This window comes from Ceratotherium simum, chromosome 7, assembly GCF_057802395.1.
Source record: "Ceratotherium simum simum isolate JZ-2026a chromosome 7, ASM5780239v1, whole genome shotgun sequence".
Classification (NCBI taxonomy): Eukaryota; Metazoa; Chordata; class Mammalia; order Perissodactyla; family Rhinocerotidae; genus Ceratotherium; species Ceratotherium simum.
Genome location: NC_141906.1, coordinates 32055654 through 32069760, shown reverse-complemented (window position 1 = coordinate 32069760; position 14107 = coordinate 32055654).

Here is a 14107-nt window from a genome sequence, read left to right as displayed (position 1 = left end):
AGACCCAAGCCAAGTGCTGCAGGTGGGTGCTGTGCAGAGGCCTCCATCAGCTGCTGGGTGCTGAGCCCCCACCTCTGTGGGAAAGGCCCTGCCTGCTCTGCCGACCTGGTGGCCTCTTGCCTTTAGTAAAAGATGAAGGGAACCTTTTTTGACAGTTTGGGCCTAAGAGCCAAGGATTTCTGTCTGTGCTGCTGGCACAGAAGAAAGACATGGAGTGGTCCCTGCTCTGCTCCTCATTCCCTGGGTGACCTTGAGGAAGCACAGATCCTCTCTGGGCCTCAGTTTCTACAGGTGTAGAATGGAGGTGGGGTTAGAGCTACAGGGGAAAGAATTGACATTAAGGACCTACTCTGAGTTGTCTTTTATACTAATACCCATTAAAGAGCTGGCATTTTTGAGTGACTACTCTGAAGTAGACAATCTCTGTGCATATTTCACTTAATTCCCAAAGCGGCCCTATGAGGTAGGTGCTGTTGGTATCTCAACTTACACACATGAAAACTGGCATCTCATGTAATCCTCACAACAACCCTCCAAAGTAGAGGTGGGTCCCATCACAGCTCTGAGGGTGCAGTGACCTCTCTGGGATCTCACAGTTCACAGGAGGCAGAGCGAAGGTTCAGTTTGGGTCCTTCTTACTCCAGAGCCTTGTTTCCCCTATGCCACACTCTCCATTCCATGATTATAACTGGTTTCCTTTCTCGAACAGTCCGTGAAATCTTCAAGCTCAGGAATTCTGTGTCTTCGTATGAGAGAGAGAGTCTAGCGCGGAGAAGATGAGGGGAAAGTTTTGATGAAAGATACAGAAGAGGGGAAAAGTGAACTGTGAGATCCCAGAGAGGTCACTGCACCCTCAGAGCTGTGATGGGACCCACCTCTACTTTGGAGGGTTGTTGTGAGGATTACATGAGATGCCAGTTTTCATGTGTGTAAGTTGAGATACCAACAGCACCTACCTCATAGGGCCGCTTTGGGAATTAAGTGAAATATGCACAGAGATTGTCTACTTCAGAGTAGTCACTCAAAAATGCCAGCTCTTTAATGGGTATTAGTATAGAAAGATACAGAAGAGGGGAAAAGAGGGAAAGAGAAAGAGGAGAGCCAGCAAACACCAGCCGTGAGGAGGCGCTCCCTCTGCTGGTCATTCTGAGAAGCTGCGGGCAGGATGGACTTCCTTTCTAGGGCGGAGCGGCGAGAGATCGGAGGAGTCTGGGTGATAGGCAAAGCTGTTGAGGGGGATACACTCACTTACAGAGGTGGCTGAGGGATCGCTTGCCACTGGCTTTGGCTGGAGAAGAGCTAGTCTGTCCCTTTGCGGCCTTGTCAGGATGGAGAATTCTGAGCCCTCTTAGGGCTGTGTCATCTGCTGAGTCCCTGCTTGTGTGTCCTGTGCGTTGCAGTCTGGTCCTCTGAGGAAGAAGTATCATCTCAGTTCACGTAGGAGGAAACAAACTTGGAGAGGTTAATCAGGTTTCCCCAGCTCGCCACATGAACATGACCTTTTCTGTCTGTTTTTGTTTGTTTTAAGACCATTTTGAACCCACCTAAGTCCTGGCCTCTTTCTCCCTTCATCCACACTCTCTCCCTGGGTGATCTCGCTCTTGGCGTGGTGTTTATTTTTTACTGAGGTCACATTGGTTTATAACATCATGTAAATTTCAGGTGTACATCATTATATTTAGACTTCTCTATAGACATCGTCTTCACCGCTAAAAGTCTAATTTCCATCAGTCACCGTACACGTGTCCCCCTTTACCCTCTTCACCATCCCCCACCCCCTTCCCCTCTGGTAACCACCAATCTGTTCTCTGTATCTCTGTGTTTTTTGTTTATCTTCCACATATGGGTGAAATCCTACGGTATTTGTCATGACATGGTTTTAACCCTCATCTGTGCGTGATGAGTCCTTAGTTTATCATTCCAACCTTTACCTCTCTTCTGGGTTCCAGATTGCCAGCCTGATATTTGCACTTGGATATCTCAAAGGCATCTTACACCTACCATGTTCAAAGGTGGACTCTCGGTCTCTTTCTCACCCCCAGTACTATATTCCTTAAGCTCTCTCAATCTTCTCCCTCAGAGAAAATGGCACCATCATCTACCCTGAGGCAGAAACCCAGGAGACATTCTAGATTCCTCCCTCACCTATCCCTTTACCTTTAGCCCATGAGCAACTCCTGTCACTTCTAGTTCCAAAATCCATCTTGAACACCCCCACTTCTTCCTGTCTCCATTCTCCGTCTCCAAGACACCATGCCCTGCAGGGACTACTGTAGTAGCCTCCGTACTAATGGTCCTATTTCTCTTTAGATTTATTCACTCAACAAATAGTTGTCAAATGAGCACGTACTATTTACCAGGCACGGCTCTGGACCCTGGGAACACAGTGGAAGCAAGACTTGCCCTCTGGCTTCTTACAGTCTATTCTCCAAACAATATTGTTGTTGTTTTTAATTATGCAAATTCCCTGCTTAACACTTACACTTCTAAACTCTTCACCTTGGCCCACAAGCATCCTCCCACCTCAGGGCCTTTGCTCACGCTGTCCCCTCTGCCTGGAGTGTTCTTTCCCCAGCCTTTGTATTGCTGTCTCCTCCTCCTTCAGGTCTTGGTTGAAATGACACCTTCTCTGAACACCCTTTTATTCCCTCTCCTTGCACCCTGGACATTTCCTCCACAGCCCTGTATCCAAGGGTAGTATTAAAATCAATACGTTTGTACTTATACCTATCACATAGATGGTAAGTTCCTTTAGGGCAGGAAATGTGATTATATAATTTACCAAATCATACCCAGCGCCTAGCACCCAAAAGGTGCCCTTTATTGAATAAAGGAATGTGGGGCTAAGGCTTTCTCCTTCCCACTGTTGTCCTTCTGAGAGCTGAAGGAAGCACCTACTTCTCTGAGGTTACTTTTCTTCAGGCTAAACACCCCACAAAGTAGCATGGTCTATACAGCGCTGCCCAGACAGTGTTCTGTGGAAGGTGCTATCTCAGAAAGGTTTCATGTTGAGTAAAGTTTGGAGTGTCCCCGTACACAGCGTGATAAAGGCTCTGAGAAGTCCTGGTGTAAAGACCCCATTTAGCTCTCTTCTGCCCCGCTGTTCCCAACCTCTTTTGCCTAATTATTTGAATAAAATTTAATGAGAGACTAGGCAATCTCTGAGCTCAGGGGCAGTGCCAGGTTCCTGGAGTAGGGACTGACAGCCTGGGCCTTGGACCAGACAGGCTCCCAGGCTCTGAGTGTGGCTCTCCATGCCCTGGAGATGATGAATGTGCTGGGCACCTGTGGCAGGCTAAATAGTGGCCCTCAAAGATGAACACATCCTAACCCCCGGAACCTGTGAATGCTACCTTACATGACAAAAGGGACTTTGCAGATGTGATTAAATTAAGGAGTTTGAGATTATTCTGGATTAGTCTGTGTGATCCAGATGGGCCTGATATAATGACAGTAGTCCTCATAAGAGGGCTACAGGGGGGTCAGAGTCACAGGAGAAGGTGAAGTGATGCTGGAAGCAGAGATTGGAGTGATGCACCTTGAACACTAAGGAAGGGGCCACAAGCCAAGAATACGGACAGCCACTAGAAGCTGAAAAAAGCAACATAACAGATCCTTCCCTCAGAACCTCCAGAAAGAACCAGTCTTGCCAACACCCTGACTTTAGCCTAATGAAACTGATTTCAGACTTCTGACCTCCGGAACTGTAAGAGCATAAATGTGCGTTGTTTTAAGCCACTAAGTTTGTGATCATTTGTTACAGCAGCGATAGGAAAGGAATACAGCGCCCTGTGGGGAGCCAGTACTTCTTAGTGGTGAACTTTTTCTTTTTTCTTACTCTCCATGGCAGAACCTTTAGCCAATAATCTGTGTTCCGTGAGCTAGCCCGCCCCTCTCTCTCTGCCTAGACTGACTTTCTCCCATATGTACCCCACCCAACCTTCCAGATCCAGTTCAAACACCATCTCCTCCACGAGGCTTGCTGTGACCCCGTCACACCCTGCCAGGTAAAAGTGGAGACCCACAGCTCTCAAAGTGGGGAACCCTTTCAACCTCATGGCACAGCTGCCCTCATTCATGTCTCATTCCCCAGCAGACTGAATAGCAGTAGAGGTTTTGTGGCTGGAATGAGTGAGTGCTGTATAAGGTGAGAGCCCCCGGTGGAAGAGGGCTCTACCCTATGGTCCTCCAGTGAAATAAATGTGTGCTCTGTCTGACCGGGGGTGGGGGGGGGGTGCCCTCATCTGTGTCTGCACCTTGGGCCCACCTTGTGAAGCCGGTCCATCACTTTGCATCCTGTACAGTTTCCTTTGGGCAGCCCACCAACCCTTTAAGCCTGCCATGTCGCAAGTGTGACATCAGCATATACCACACCCTTGTTCCTTCTGCATTCCCTGGCTGCCGTGGGCCCCGCCGCCCAATCCCTCCTCCAACCCGGGACTCGGGAGTGGTCCAGGACTCTTCCTTCTCCTTCAGTCTCCACATTCGGTTATTTAGAAAGTCCTGTCATTTCTTAGGCACATCTCTCAAATCCATCTTCTTTCCTCTGTCTTCACTGCCTCTACTGCAGGCCAGACCACCACCACCTCTTCCCTGGACCCTGCTGCCACCTCCTCTCTGGTCTCTCTGCCTCCGGGCTGGCCCCAGCCAGCCCCTCCTCCACACAGCAGCAGCCAGAGGGAGTTGCCGGAACCCACATGTGGACATGTTGCTCTCCTTCCCAGTAGCCAACGGGCTGCCTTTCTCCTTGCCCTTTTCCAGTATTTCCCGAGACACCACAGCTGCTGATGGCAGATGGTGCCTGGCCATGTCCCTACCTACTGAACTGTGATACCCAGTTCCACCAGGAAACCAGCTGTAGCTTCTTTCCTCTGTGGTCACTGCTGTGACCAGAAGGGACCCTGCACTACAAGGCCAACAGAGTCTTCCTAAGGCCTTCATAGGCTGGAGACCCACACTCGTCATGACGAGCGTAATAAACTGCTCCCGCATCAAATACCATTTACTGCAGTAAAAGTTTCGAAAAGGATTTCCATAATTTTAAGTTTTGTAAAGAGTAAATTATTCATTTTGCTTTGTAATTTGAACTTAACTATATTTATTGTAACTAAATATGAATTGGTTTGGGTTGCCTGTGACTAGTTGGCATAATACTGCATCTGTAGACATTTAATTAAACTTGTATTAATTTTGATGTTGCTCCTTTTCTGCTCACATTTTTGAGCCCATGTATTTTTATTCTCAGGCGTAAATATTTGTGTAAGTTCTGGAAAAGCTCATGGGGGGCCGGCCCTGTGGCCTAGTGGTTAAGTTCAGCACACTCCGCTTCAGTGGCCCAGGTTCGGATCCTGGGTGCGGACCTACACCACTTGTCAGTGGCCATGCTGTGCTGGTGACCCACATGCAAAAAGAGAAAGATTGGCACAGATGTTAGCTCAAGGTGAATCTTCCTCAGCAAAAGAAAAAAAGAAGAAGAAAGAAAAGCTCATGGGCCCCAAGCCATGAGGCCATAAGACTATTAAAAGGTCCCTGGGGGGCTGGCCCAGTGGCATAGTGGTTAAGTTTGTGCACTCTACTTCTGCAGCCCGGGGTTTGAAGGTTCGAACCCCAGGCATGGACTGATACACTGTTCATCAAGCCATGCTGAGGCAGCAGTGTCCCACATACAAAATAGAGGAAGATGGGCACAGATGTTAGCTCAGGGCCAGTCTTCCTCACCAAAAAACAAAAACAAAAACAAAAACAAACCCAGGTCCCTGGGTCTCTGCGAAGAGGCCTGGCCCCCCAGAGAGCTTAGGGCTGAGCTCCCACCAGAGCTGTGTGGCTGGAGTGGGTGGGTTCCCACTCCTCACATGCCCAGGCGTCAAGGCCACCCCTTCTGTGCCATAGAGGGCTTGGGGGTGAGAACAAGGGGAGAAAAGGCTTTAGGTGGGGGGAGGATCCAGGAAATTGCAAGCACCCCCTACCCTACCTTGTACCCTCCTGCTGTCCTCTTGCCCACCCTGCCCCCACCCCACATGTTGCTGGCTCAGACGTAACTTTCTTAAAGTTTGGCTCCTCGAAGAACTCAAGGCCCTGAGCTGACTAAGTGGAGAGAGACAGAGTCATTGGCTCTCCCACACCTCAATCTCATATCCAACACCCCATTTCCCCAGCATGCCAACCTCACAGGGCTGTATACTGGAAAGAGTAGAGGCTTTGGGTTCAGAAAGGCCTGGACTCATATGCTGGCTCAACCTTGAGTTAGTTCCATGGATTGGGGCAAGTCACTTCCCCTCTCTGAGCCCTGATTTCCTCATCTGCAAAATGAGGTGAATAATATCAACTCATAGATTATTATCAGGATCAAATAGGAAGCCACTAACACAACGCTTGGCAGTCTGTAGGCACTTGATAAAGAGTAGTTTCCTTCCCTCCAGCCATTTCTGAACCCACAATCTCACCAGTCACTGAATCTGGCCAATCACGTCCTGGCTTCCTTCCCTTTTTAGGTGGTCCTTGCCATCAGGGCCCCAGGATGCCAATCCTACGTGGGAAAGGGGATGAGAGGTCCATTTGCCGCATAGCTGACATGTCTGGGCATGGTGCCAGGTGCTTTAAGCAGGTGACACTCACTCTTTAAAGCCTGCCTGACAGAAATATTTATCCTTTCCCAACAGGCTCTGCTCCCCCTTCCCCATCCTCAGTATCCCCAGTACTCTGCCAATCTGCAGAGGGGCAGAAGGCAAAATTTGGGTCCTCTTGGCCAGGTTCCAAGCCATAGTTGCCTATATTTATGAAGAGAAAATGGATTCTAACTAAAAACGACATCCCTGACCATTGCACTTGACCCTGCTATTTAAGTCCAGCAGAAAGGCATATCTTTTCAAATAGAAAAAAATGTAATCACTTAATTTCAGCATTCATCATGAGAGACTTTGAGTAAGCAAACCAGTATGATGGAGTGTGGCTAATGATTTTCCTTGCAGAAAGTGGATGGCTGGTGTCCAGCTTCCATCAAAACTGCAGTCGTCCTGCAAAAGATGGCAGCACAAACTTGACCCACCTTTCTGCTCTTCACCAGAACTTCAGGCGGCATTCTCATATCCAGGGGCAATGCCTCAAGAAATCTGAGTCAAATACTGCTCAAAAAGCAAGGAGTAATGTCTCTAAATTGTCTTCTAGTTACTATCACCACCATCTTCATCACAACACCACCACCACCATTGTCATTACTACCACCACCTCCATCATCACCACCACCATCATCACCACCACCACTATGATCACTACCACCATCATCATCACCACCACCATCATCACCACCACCACTATGATCAGCAATAGCATCGCTACCACTATCACCACCATTACCACTATCATCACCACCATCCAGCAACCACCATCATCATCATCACCACCATCATTACCACCCTAACTACTATCTATGAGCATCTACTATGTATCAGGCAGGATCTATTCTACAACATTGCTATGAGATTAGTACTGTTATCTCTATTTTCTAGGGAGAAAACTGAGGCTCAGAGAGGATAAATCATTTCTCCAAATTACCTAGCTGGTAAGAAGCAGCACTGGGATTCAAAGTGCTCTTCAATTCAAATTGGGCTCTTACTCTAAAGCCCAAGTTTTTCTACTGTGATATGATTTGTCTCCTGTTTCTCTTTTTATCACCCTGACCCACCTCTTCCTTTGCTTGTCAGGTCCTCCTCTTCAATGCTCCCTAATTAAATTGCCCTCAAGATTAAATTCTTTATTTTCACCCATGTGTTTTCAACTAGCTCCGTGGCTACCTCATAGCAGTGCTTACTACAATCTGGTATAGCTTTATGTCCACTGCTTTCCATCCCCTCCAGACTTATACTCCTTGAGGGCAGAGACTGTCTATTGGTCAATGTATCTCCAGTGCCCAAGGCTTGACTCATGATTTACTCAAAAGTTTGTGGTCTGAATCCATGAATGAATACGTACAGGGATGCCTGGACAGATGAGTGAAGAGACAGATGGATTAATGGATGAGTGGACGGGTGATTAAGCGCATTAATAGATGATTAAGGATAACTCACAAATCTACATTCATAACCCTCTCCAATTCACTCCATTATTATATCTCCAAATGGCCATCAGAACTTTCTACTTGGCTCCTTTGCTGTTGTCTAGAACTGAACCTATACAAACCTGAACTCCTCCCTAACTGATTCCTTATCTCCGTTCTGACAATGGTACCATGATTTCTCCCAGCGTCCCCTTCACTGGTCCTCTGATTGGTTCATTCAGTCAACAAGATTTTTTTTGCTTGTTTGTTTGTTTTCTTTTTTTGGCTGTCTGCTATGTGCCAAACACAGTTCTAGGGAATGGAAACAGAGTAAATAAGACAGGAAACGTCCTGGGGACCTCAAAGCGGTTCACAGTCAACAGTGGGGTGGAAGGTGGTGTATCAAACAATGAGCAAGTCAAAAGCTGACAAGATAATTACAGAGCATAACAAGTGACACGTTAAGGAAATAAACAGAATGATGAAAGAGAACTAAGGGACCTCACACTAGATAAGATGATGGGGGAGGCCTTGTTTGAAGATGTGATATTAAGCAAGACCTGAAGGATGAGAATAAACCGTTCAATATAAGGGCTGAAATAAGAACATTCCAGGCAGGGGAACCAGCCAGTGCACAGGCTCCTGGGCTGCAAAGAACCTGGTGTGTTTCAGGAACAGAAAGGAGGCCAACGCGGCAGTAGTGCAGAGAACAGTGGAATACTGTATGAAAGCAAGTTGTTAATAGAACTTAGTCGGGTCATGTAGGGCCTTGGTAAGGAGTCAGATTTTATTCTAAGAGCAGTGGGAAGCCAATGAAGAATCTTAAACAGGGGAATGACATGAGCCCTCTGGCAGGTAGGCAAGGAGCTGCCCCCCAAGAGCCCAGGTGCAGATGATTCATAGGTGAGTTTTCTCCAGTCATTAAGGAAGGGGTAACTCCAACTCCATTTAAACTGTTACAGTGCCCAGAAAAGAAAAGCACCCAAATGCTTTCTGTAAAGTCATCATAACACTGTTGGCCACCCTGACACAAAGGTGCAGCAAAAAGAAAACAGACCAAGCCTATTTATAAGTATTAATATAAAAAATCCTTAAAATTTTAGTAAATAGAATTCTGAAGCACGTTAAAAGAAAAACACACCACAACCAAATTGGCGTTATAGCAAAAGGGAAGAATGGTTTAATGTTAATAACCTGTGTTATAATTAAATATGTTGAAAGATCAAAGTGGAAAAGACATGATCGTCTCTGAAGAGACTGAAAAGACATTTGAGAAATCCAACATATATTCTTGATTTTGAAAATATTTCTTCGTAAAACTGGAGTAGATGGATAGTTTCTAAATATTTTAAGCCAAAAATCAACATCACGCTAATGGTGAGATACTGGAAACATTCCCATTAAATTCAGGAACGATAATTCTAGAGGTACCTTAGGAGCAGTTGGAAAAGAGAAAGAAATGAGAAGTATAAATAAGGAAGGAGGCAAAACTGTCATTTTTGTGAACAAATTCAAGAGCATCCATAAACTACTAAAACTAATTAGAGAGTTTAGTATGGTTGCTGAATAGAGATCAATACATGTACAAATCCAACAATTCAGTTGTTTATAATTAAAATAAAAGATGTAATTTAGAAATATGTCACTTCAAAGAAGCACATGAAAAGATGTTCAACATCACTAGCCATTAGGGAAATGCAAATTAAAAGCATGATGAGATACCACTACACACTTATCAGAATGGCTAAAATAAAAAAGAATGATAGTACCAAATGCTGGCAAGGACGTAGAGAACTGGATCTCTCATCTGCTGCTGGTGGGAATGTAAAATGGTTCAGCCACTCTGGAAAACAGGTGGAAGTTTCTTAAAAAGTTAAACATGCACTTACCATACAACCTGTAAACACACTCCTGAGCACTTATCCTGGAGAAATGAAAACATGTTCACAGTAAAACTTGTGCATGAATGTTCATGCGGCTCTATTTGTAATATTCCCAAACTGGAAACAACCCAGATGTCCTTCCATGGGGTGAGCGGTTAAACAAAATGTAGTATATCTATACAATGGAATACTACTCAGCAATAAAAAGGAACAAGCTATTGATACACGCAACAACCTGGGTGGATCTTAAGGGAATTATGCTGAGTGAAAAAGGCAACCTCTAAAAGTTACATATGATATGATTCCATCTATGTAACATTCTCAAATGTCAAAAACTTAGAGATGGAGAACAGGTCAGTGGCTACCAAGGAAACCAAGGAAATCAGGGAAGGGTATGACTATGGAGGAGTGGCAAGAGGGAGATCCTTTATGGTGATAGAACAGTCTAGTATCTTGGTTGTGGTGGTGTTTATACAAATCTACACATGTGATACAATGTCACAGAATTATACACAAAGACGTATTTAAAAAATATTTGTGTGCAAAATTGGTGAAATCCAAGTACGGTCTGTAATCTAGTTAATTGTATGGTACCAATGTCAGTTTCCTTGTTTTGATAATGTACTATGGTTATCTAGGATGTTATCATTGGGAGAAGCTAGGTGAGGGGAACAGGGGGGCCTCTCTGTAGTACTATTACAACTTCTTGTAAGTTCATAATTATTTTAAAATAAAAAAGAAAAGAAAATGCCATTTCCAATTACAACAAAAACCATTACAGAAGAACATAGAGAACTGAATAAACAGAGAGCTTTGCCATCTTTAGGAGCAGAAAGTCTCAAAGTTATAAAATGGAAAGTCTTCTTAAATATTTGATAAATACATTGCAATTCCATAAAACTTTCAGTTTTCATAAAAGTGTTCAAAGAATTTGACAAGCTGATTCTGAGATTGATATGGAAGGAGTAAGGGCAAGACTTCCAACGCAATATAAGCACCATGAGAGCAGACGTTTGTCTGTTTTGTTTGGTTCCATATCCCAGAGTCTAGAACAGTGCCTGGGACCTACTAGGTGCTCCAAAAATATTTGTGAACAAATGAATGACAACTTAGAAGAAGAAGGAGAAGAAAAGGAGGGGGAGAGATTCACTCTACCAAATATTAAGACCTGCAATAATTTTAGACTATAATATAGGCACAGGGGTAAATAAATAGACCAGTAAAACAGAATATAGAGTTTAGGAACAGATCCACATCTATATGAAAACTTGTTATACACTAAAGGAAGCATTATCAGTCAGTGAGGAAAGGATAGACTACTCAAATAACTGTGCTTAAAGAATTGGCTGTTTATATGGGGAAAAAAACTAGATCCTTATCTACATCAATTAGGATTTACATTCTGCTACAAGCCACATGAAAGTGGCCTAACCAAAAATGGATTTATTTTCTCTCATAAACAGAATTCTAAAAATGAAAAATAGAAAAGAATTACAAAAATAAACATAAAAGTCCAGAGGTAGGCTGATACAGCAGCCCCGCAGTGTCATTAATGTTCCAGGTTCCTTGGGTCTGTCCCTCCACAATCCTTAGTTTGCACCTTCTGTCCTCAAGCTTGTCAATTCATGGTGGCAAAAGGGTGATTCACCTCTAGCCCACGTCCATTTTTCAGAAAAGAAGAAGTAGAAGGAAAGAAGGGAGGTAGAAGGGAAAACACCCTTATCAGGAAAGCCAGTATGCCCCCGGAAAACTCTAGCAGTCTTCTGCTCATGCCTCAGTGGGCAGAACCATGTCACATGACCACTTCTGGCTACAAGGATTTCCAGAAAGGTAAGTAAGTACACTGTTGACCTGACTTGAAATAACTTGGGGTACTGTAAGTAAAGAAGAAGTGTAGTATGCCACACAACTTCACGTCATACACAAAAGATAGATTAAAAATATAAAGACAAAAGCTTTTAAAAGACAATATAGGAGAATATCTTTATGACATCAGAGTAGGGAAGAGTTCTTAAAGATGCAAAAAGTACAACCCACAAAGTTTGAAAAATTTTGATTTGATTAATAAATTTGACTACATTAAAATTTTAAACCTCTATCTGTAAAAATATACTATAAACAAGGTTAAAAGATAAGCCACACAATGGGAGAAGGTATTGGCAATACATTTATGCCATGGGTGGTTAGTATGCAGGCTCTATAAAGAACTCATATAGAATAATTGTTTAAAGTTAAACAACCTAATAGAAAAATAGGCAAAGGATATGTACAGGCAATACACAGCAACATTAATAGGCAATAAGCACATGAAAGGATGCTTAACCTCACTAGTATTCAAATTTAAACTCCCATAATATAACATTTCACACCTATCAGATTGACAAAAGTTAAAAAGTCTAGTAATACCAAATATTGGTGAGGATATTGAGAAACACGAGCTCTCACATATCACATGTGGGAGTGTACATTGGTATAACCTCTTTGGAGACCGAGTTGTCCCTCATACATTCCAAGAGGTATATACTGTATGGCCCAGAAATTTTACTTCTGGATTATCAACCCTAGAGAAATGCTCTCACATGGGCAATGGAGACATACATAAGGAAAAATATATTGTTCCATTTGTAACAGCTAAAAAGTGGAAACACTCTAACTATTCCTCAGTGGAGGAATATATTTTTTTAAAATGGTTTACCACAAGCAGACTACTAGAGAGCAGTTAAAACGGCCCAACTAGATCTAGATGTATCAGTATGGATGAATCTCAATTCCTATTGAGTGAAAATAGTGAAAGTGAAAAAGGCACGTTGTAAAGTCTTCACAAAGCATGGTACCATTCAGGAAAAAATGTTAAGTACACAAAGAATACACATTTATTATAGGTACATGTACATGTAATAAAAAGACAAAACTATGCCTCCCCATCATCTTCCCTATGGTGGTAACACTGGAGGAAGGAAGACAGGGAATGTGTTCACTATGGAACTTAAGATGTGTCATTTTATTAAGGGAGCTGCAGAGCCATCACCAAGGGGCTCCCACTGCAAAAATATGGAACAATTTGAGCATCAACATAAAAAGTGATAGCAATGGATTAAACCCATTGAAACAAACAAGAATTCGTGAATCCATACTAGCATAAACAAAGATGCCAAGCAATAAATACAGAAGGAACAATGGAGTTAGAAAATCACTGTTTGGCAAACACCATAGTAATAATTGTTTCAGGCAAGAGCCATCAATAGTTGTTAAAACCAGTGGATAAAAGTTTGATGAGTAACAGATCTACAGTCTCAAAGTATCTGGCTTTAGTATAATACTTGGATTTCATACTAAATGAAAGAATTGGGAATATTTAGCCCGAGAAGAGAAGATCAAGGGATATAACAGTTGTTTTCAAAGATGACTTTAGAGGCCGGCCTGGTGGTGCAATGGTTAAGTTCACGCATTCCACTTTGGTGGCCCAGGGTTTGCTGGTTCAGATCCTGGGCTCAGACCTACACACCACTCATCAAACCATGCTGAGGCAGCATCCCACATAGAAGAACTAGAAGGACCTACAACTACGTACTGGGGTCTTTGGTGAGAAAAAACAAGAAGAAAAGAGGAAGATTGGCAACAGATGTTAGCTCAGGGCCAATCTTCCTAAAAAAGAAAAAAAAGATGACTTAATATGCTGTCATAATGTGGTCTCAAGGAAAGATGGAAACTGCAAGAGTTCCTATTTTGGCTCAATAAAAGGAAGAATTTTTTAGCATGCAACAACAAGTAAAAAAAAAGGTTTAGAAAAATATTCAATTATTCTCAGATTATTCTCAGATTCTAGGAATTTTAACATTTATTTATTCTAGGATTCTAAGCCTGTATCATCCTATTGTGAGATCCTAGGACTCCAAATAAATATTTTATCATTCTAAGATTCTATAATTCTTTTATTCCAATTCCAGGATTCAAATATTTCACGATTTTGCTATAATTCCTGTTTCTGTGGTCATAGCATAGCAAAAGTACTGAAGTATTTGACTGTAATCCTCACCCAGTTTCATAACTGGAAATCCAAATCCACCGGACCCTCCTACCCACCTCTTGTGACTGGGATCAACTCTCCCTTGGTTGTATTCCTGAAGACAGAGGGAAGGCCTCCAGCGTTTCACCATAAAATATACTATTTTTGGCAGGTTTTTGTTAGATA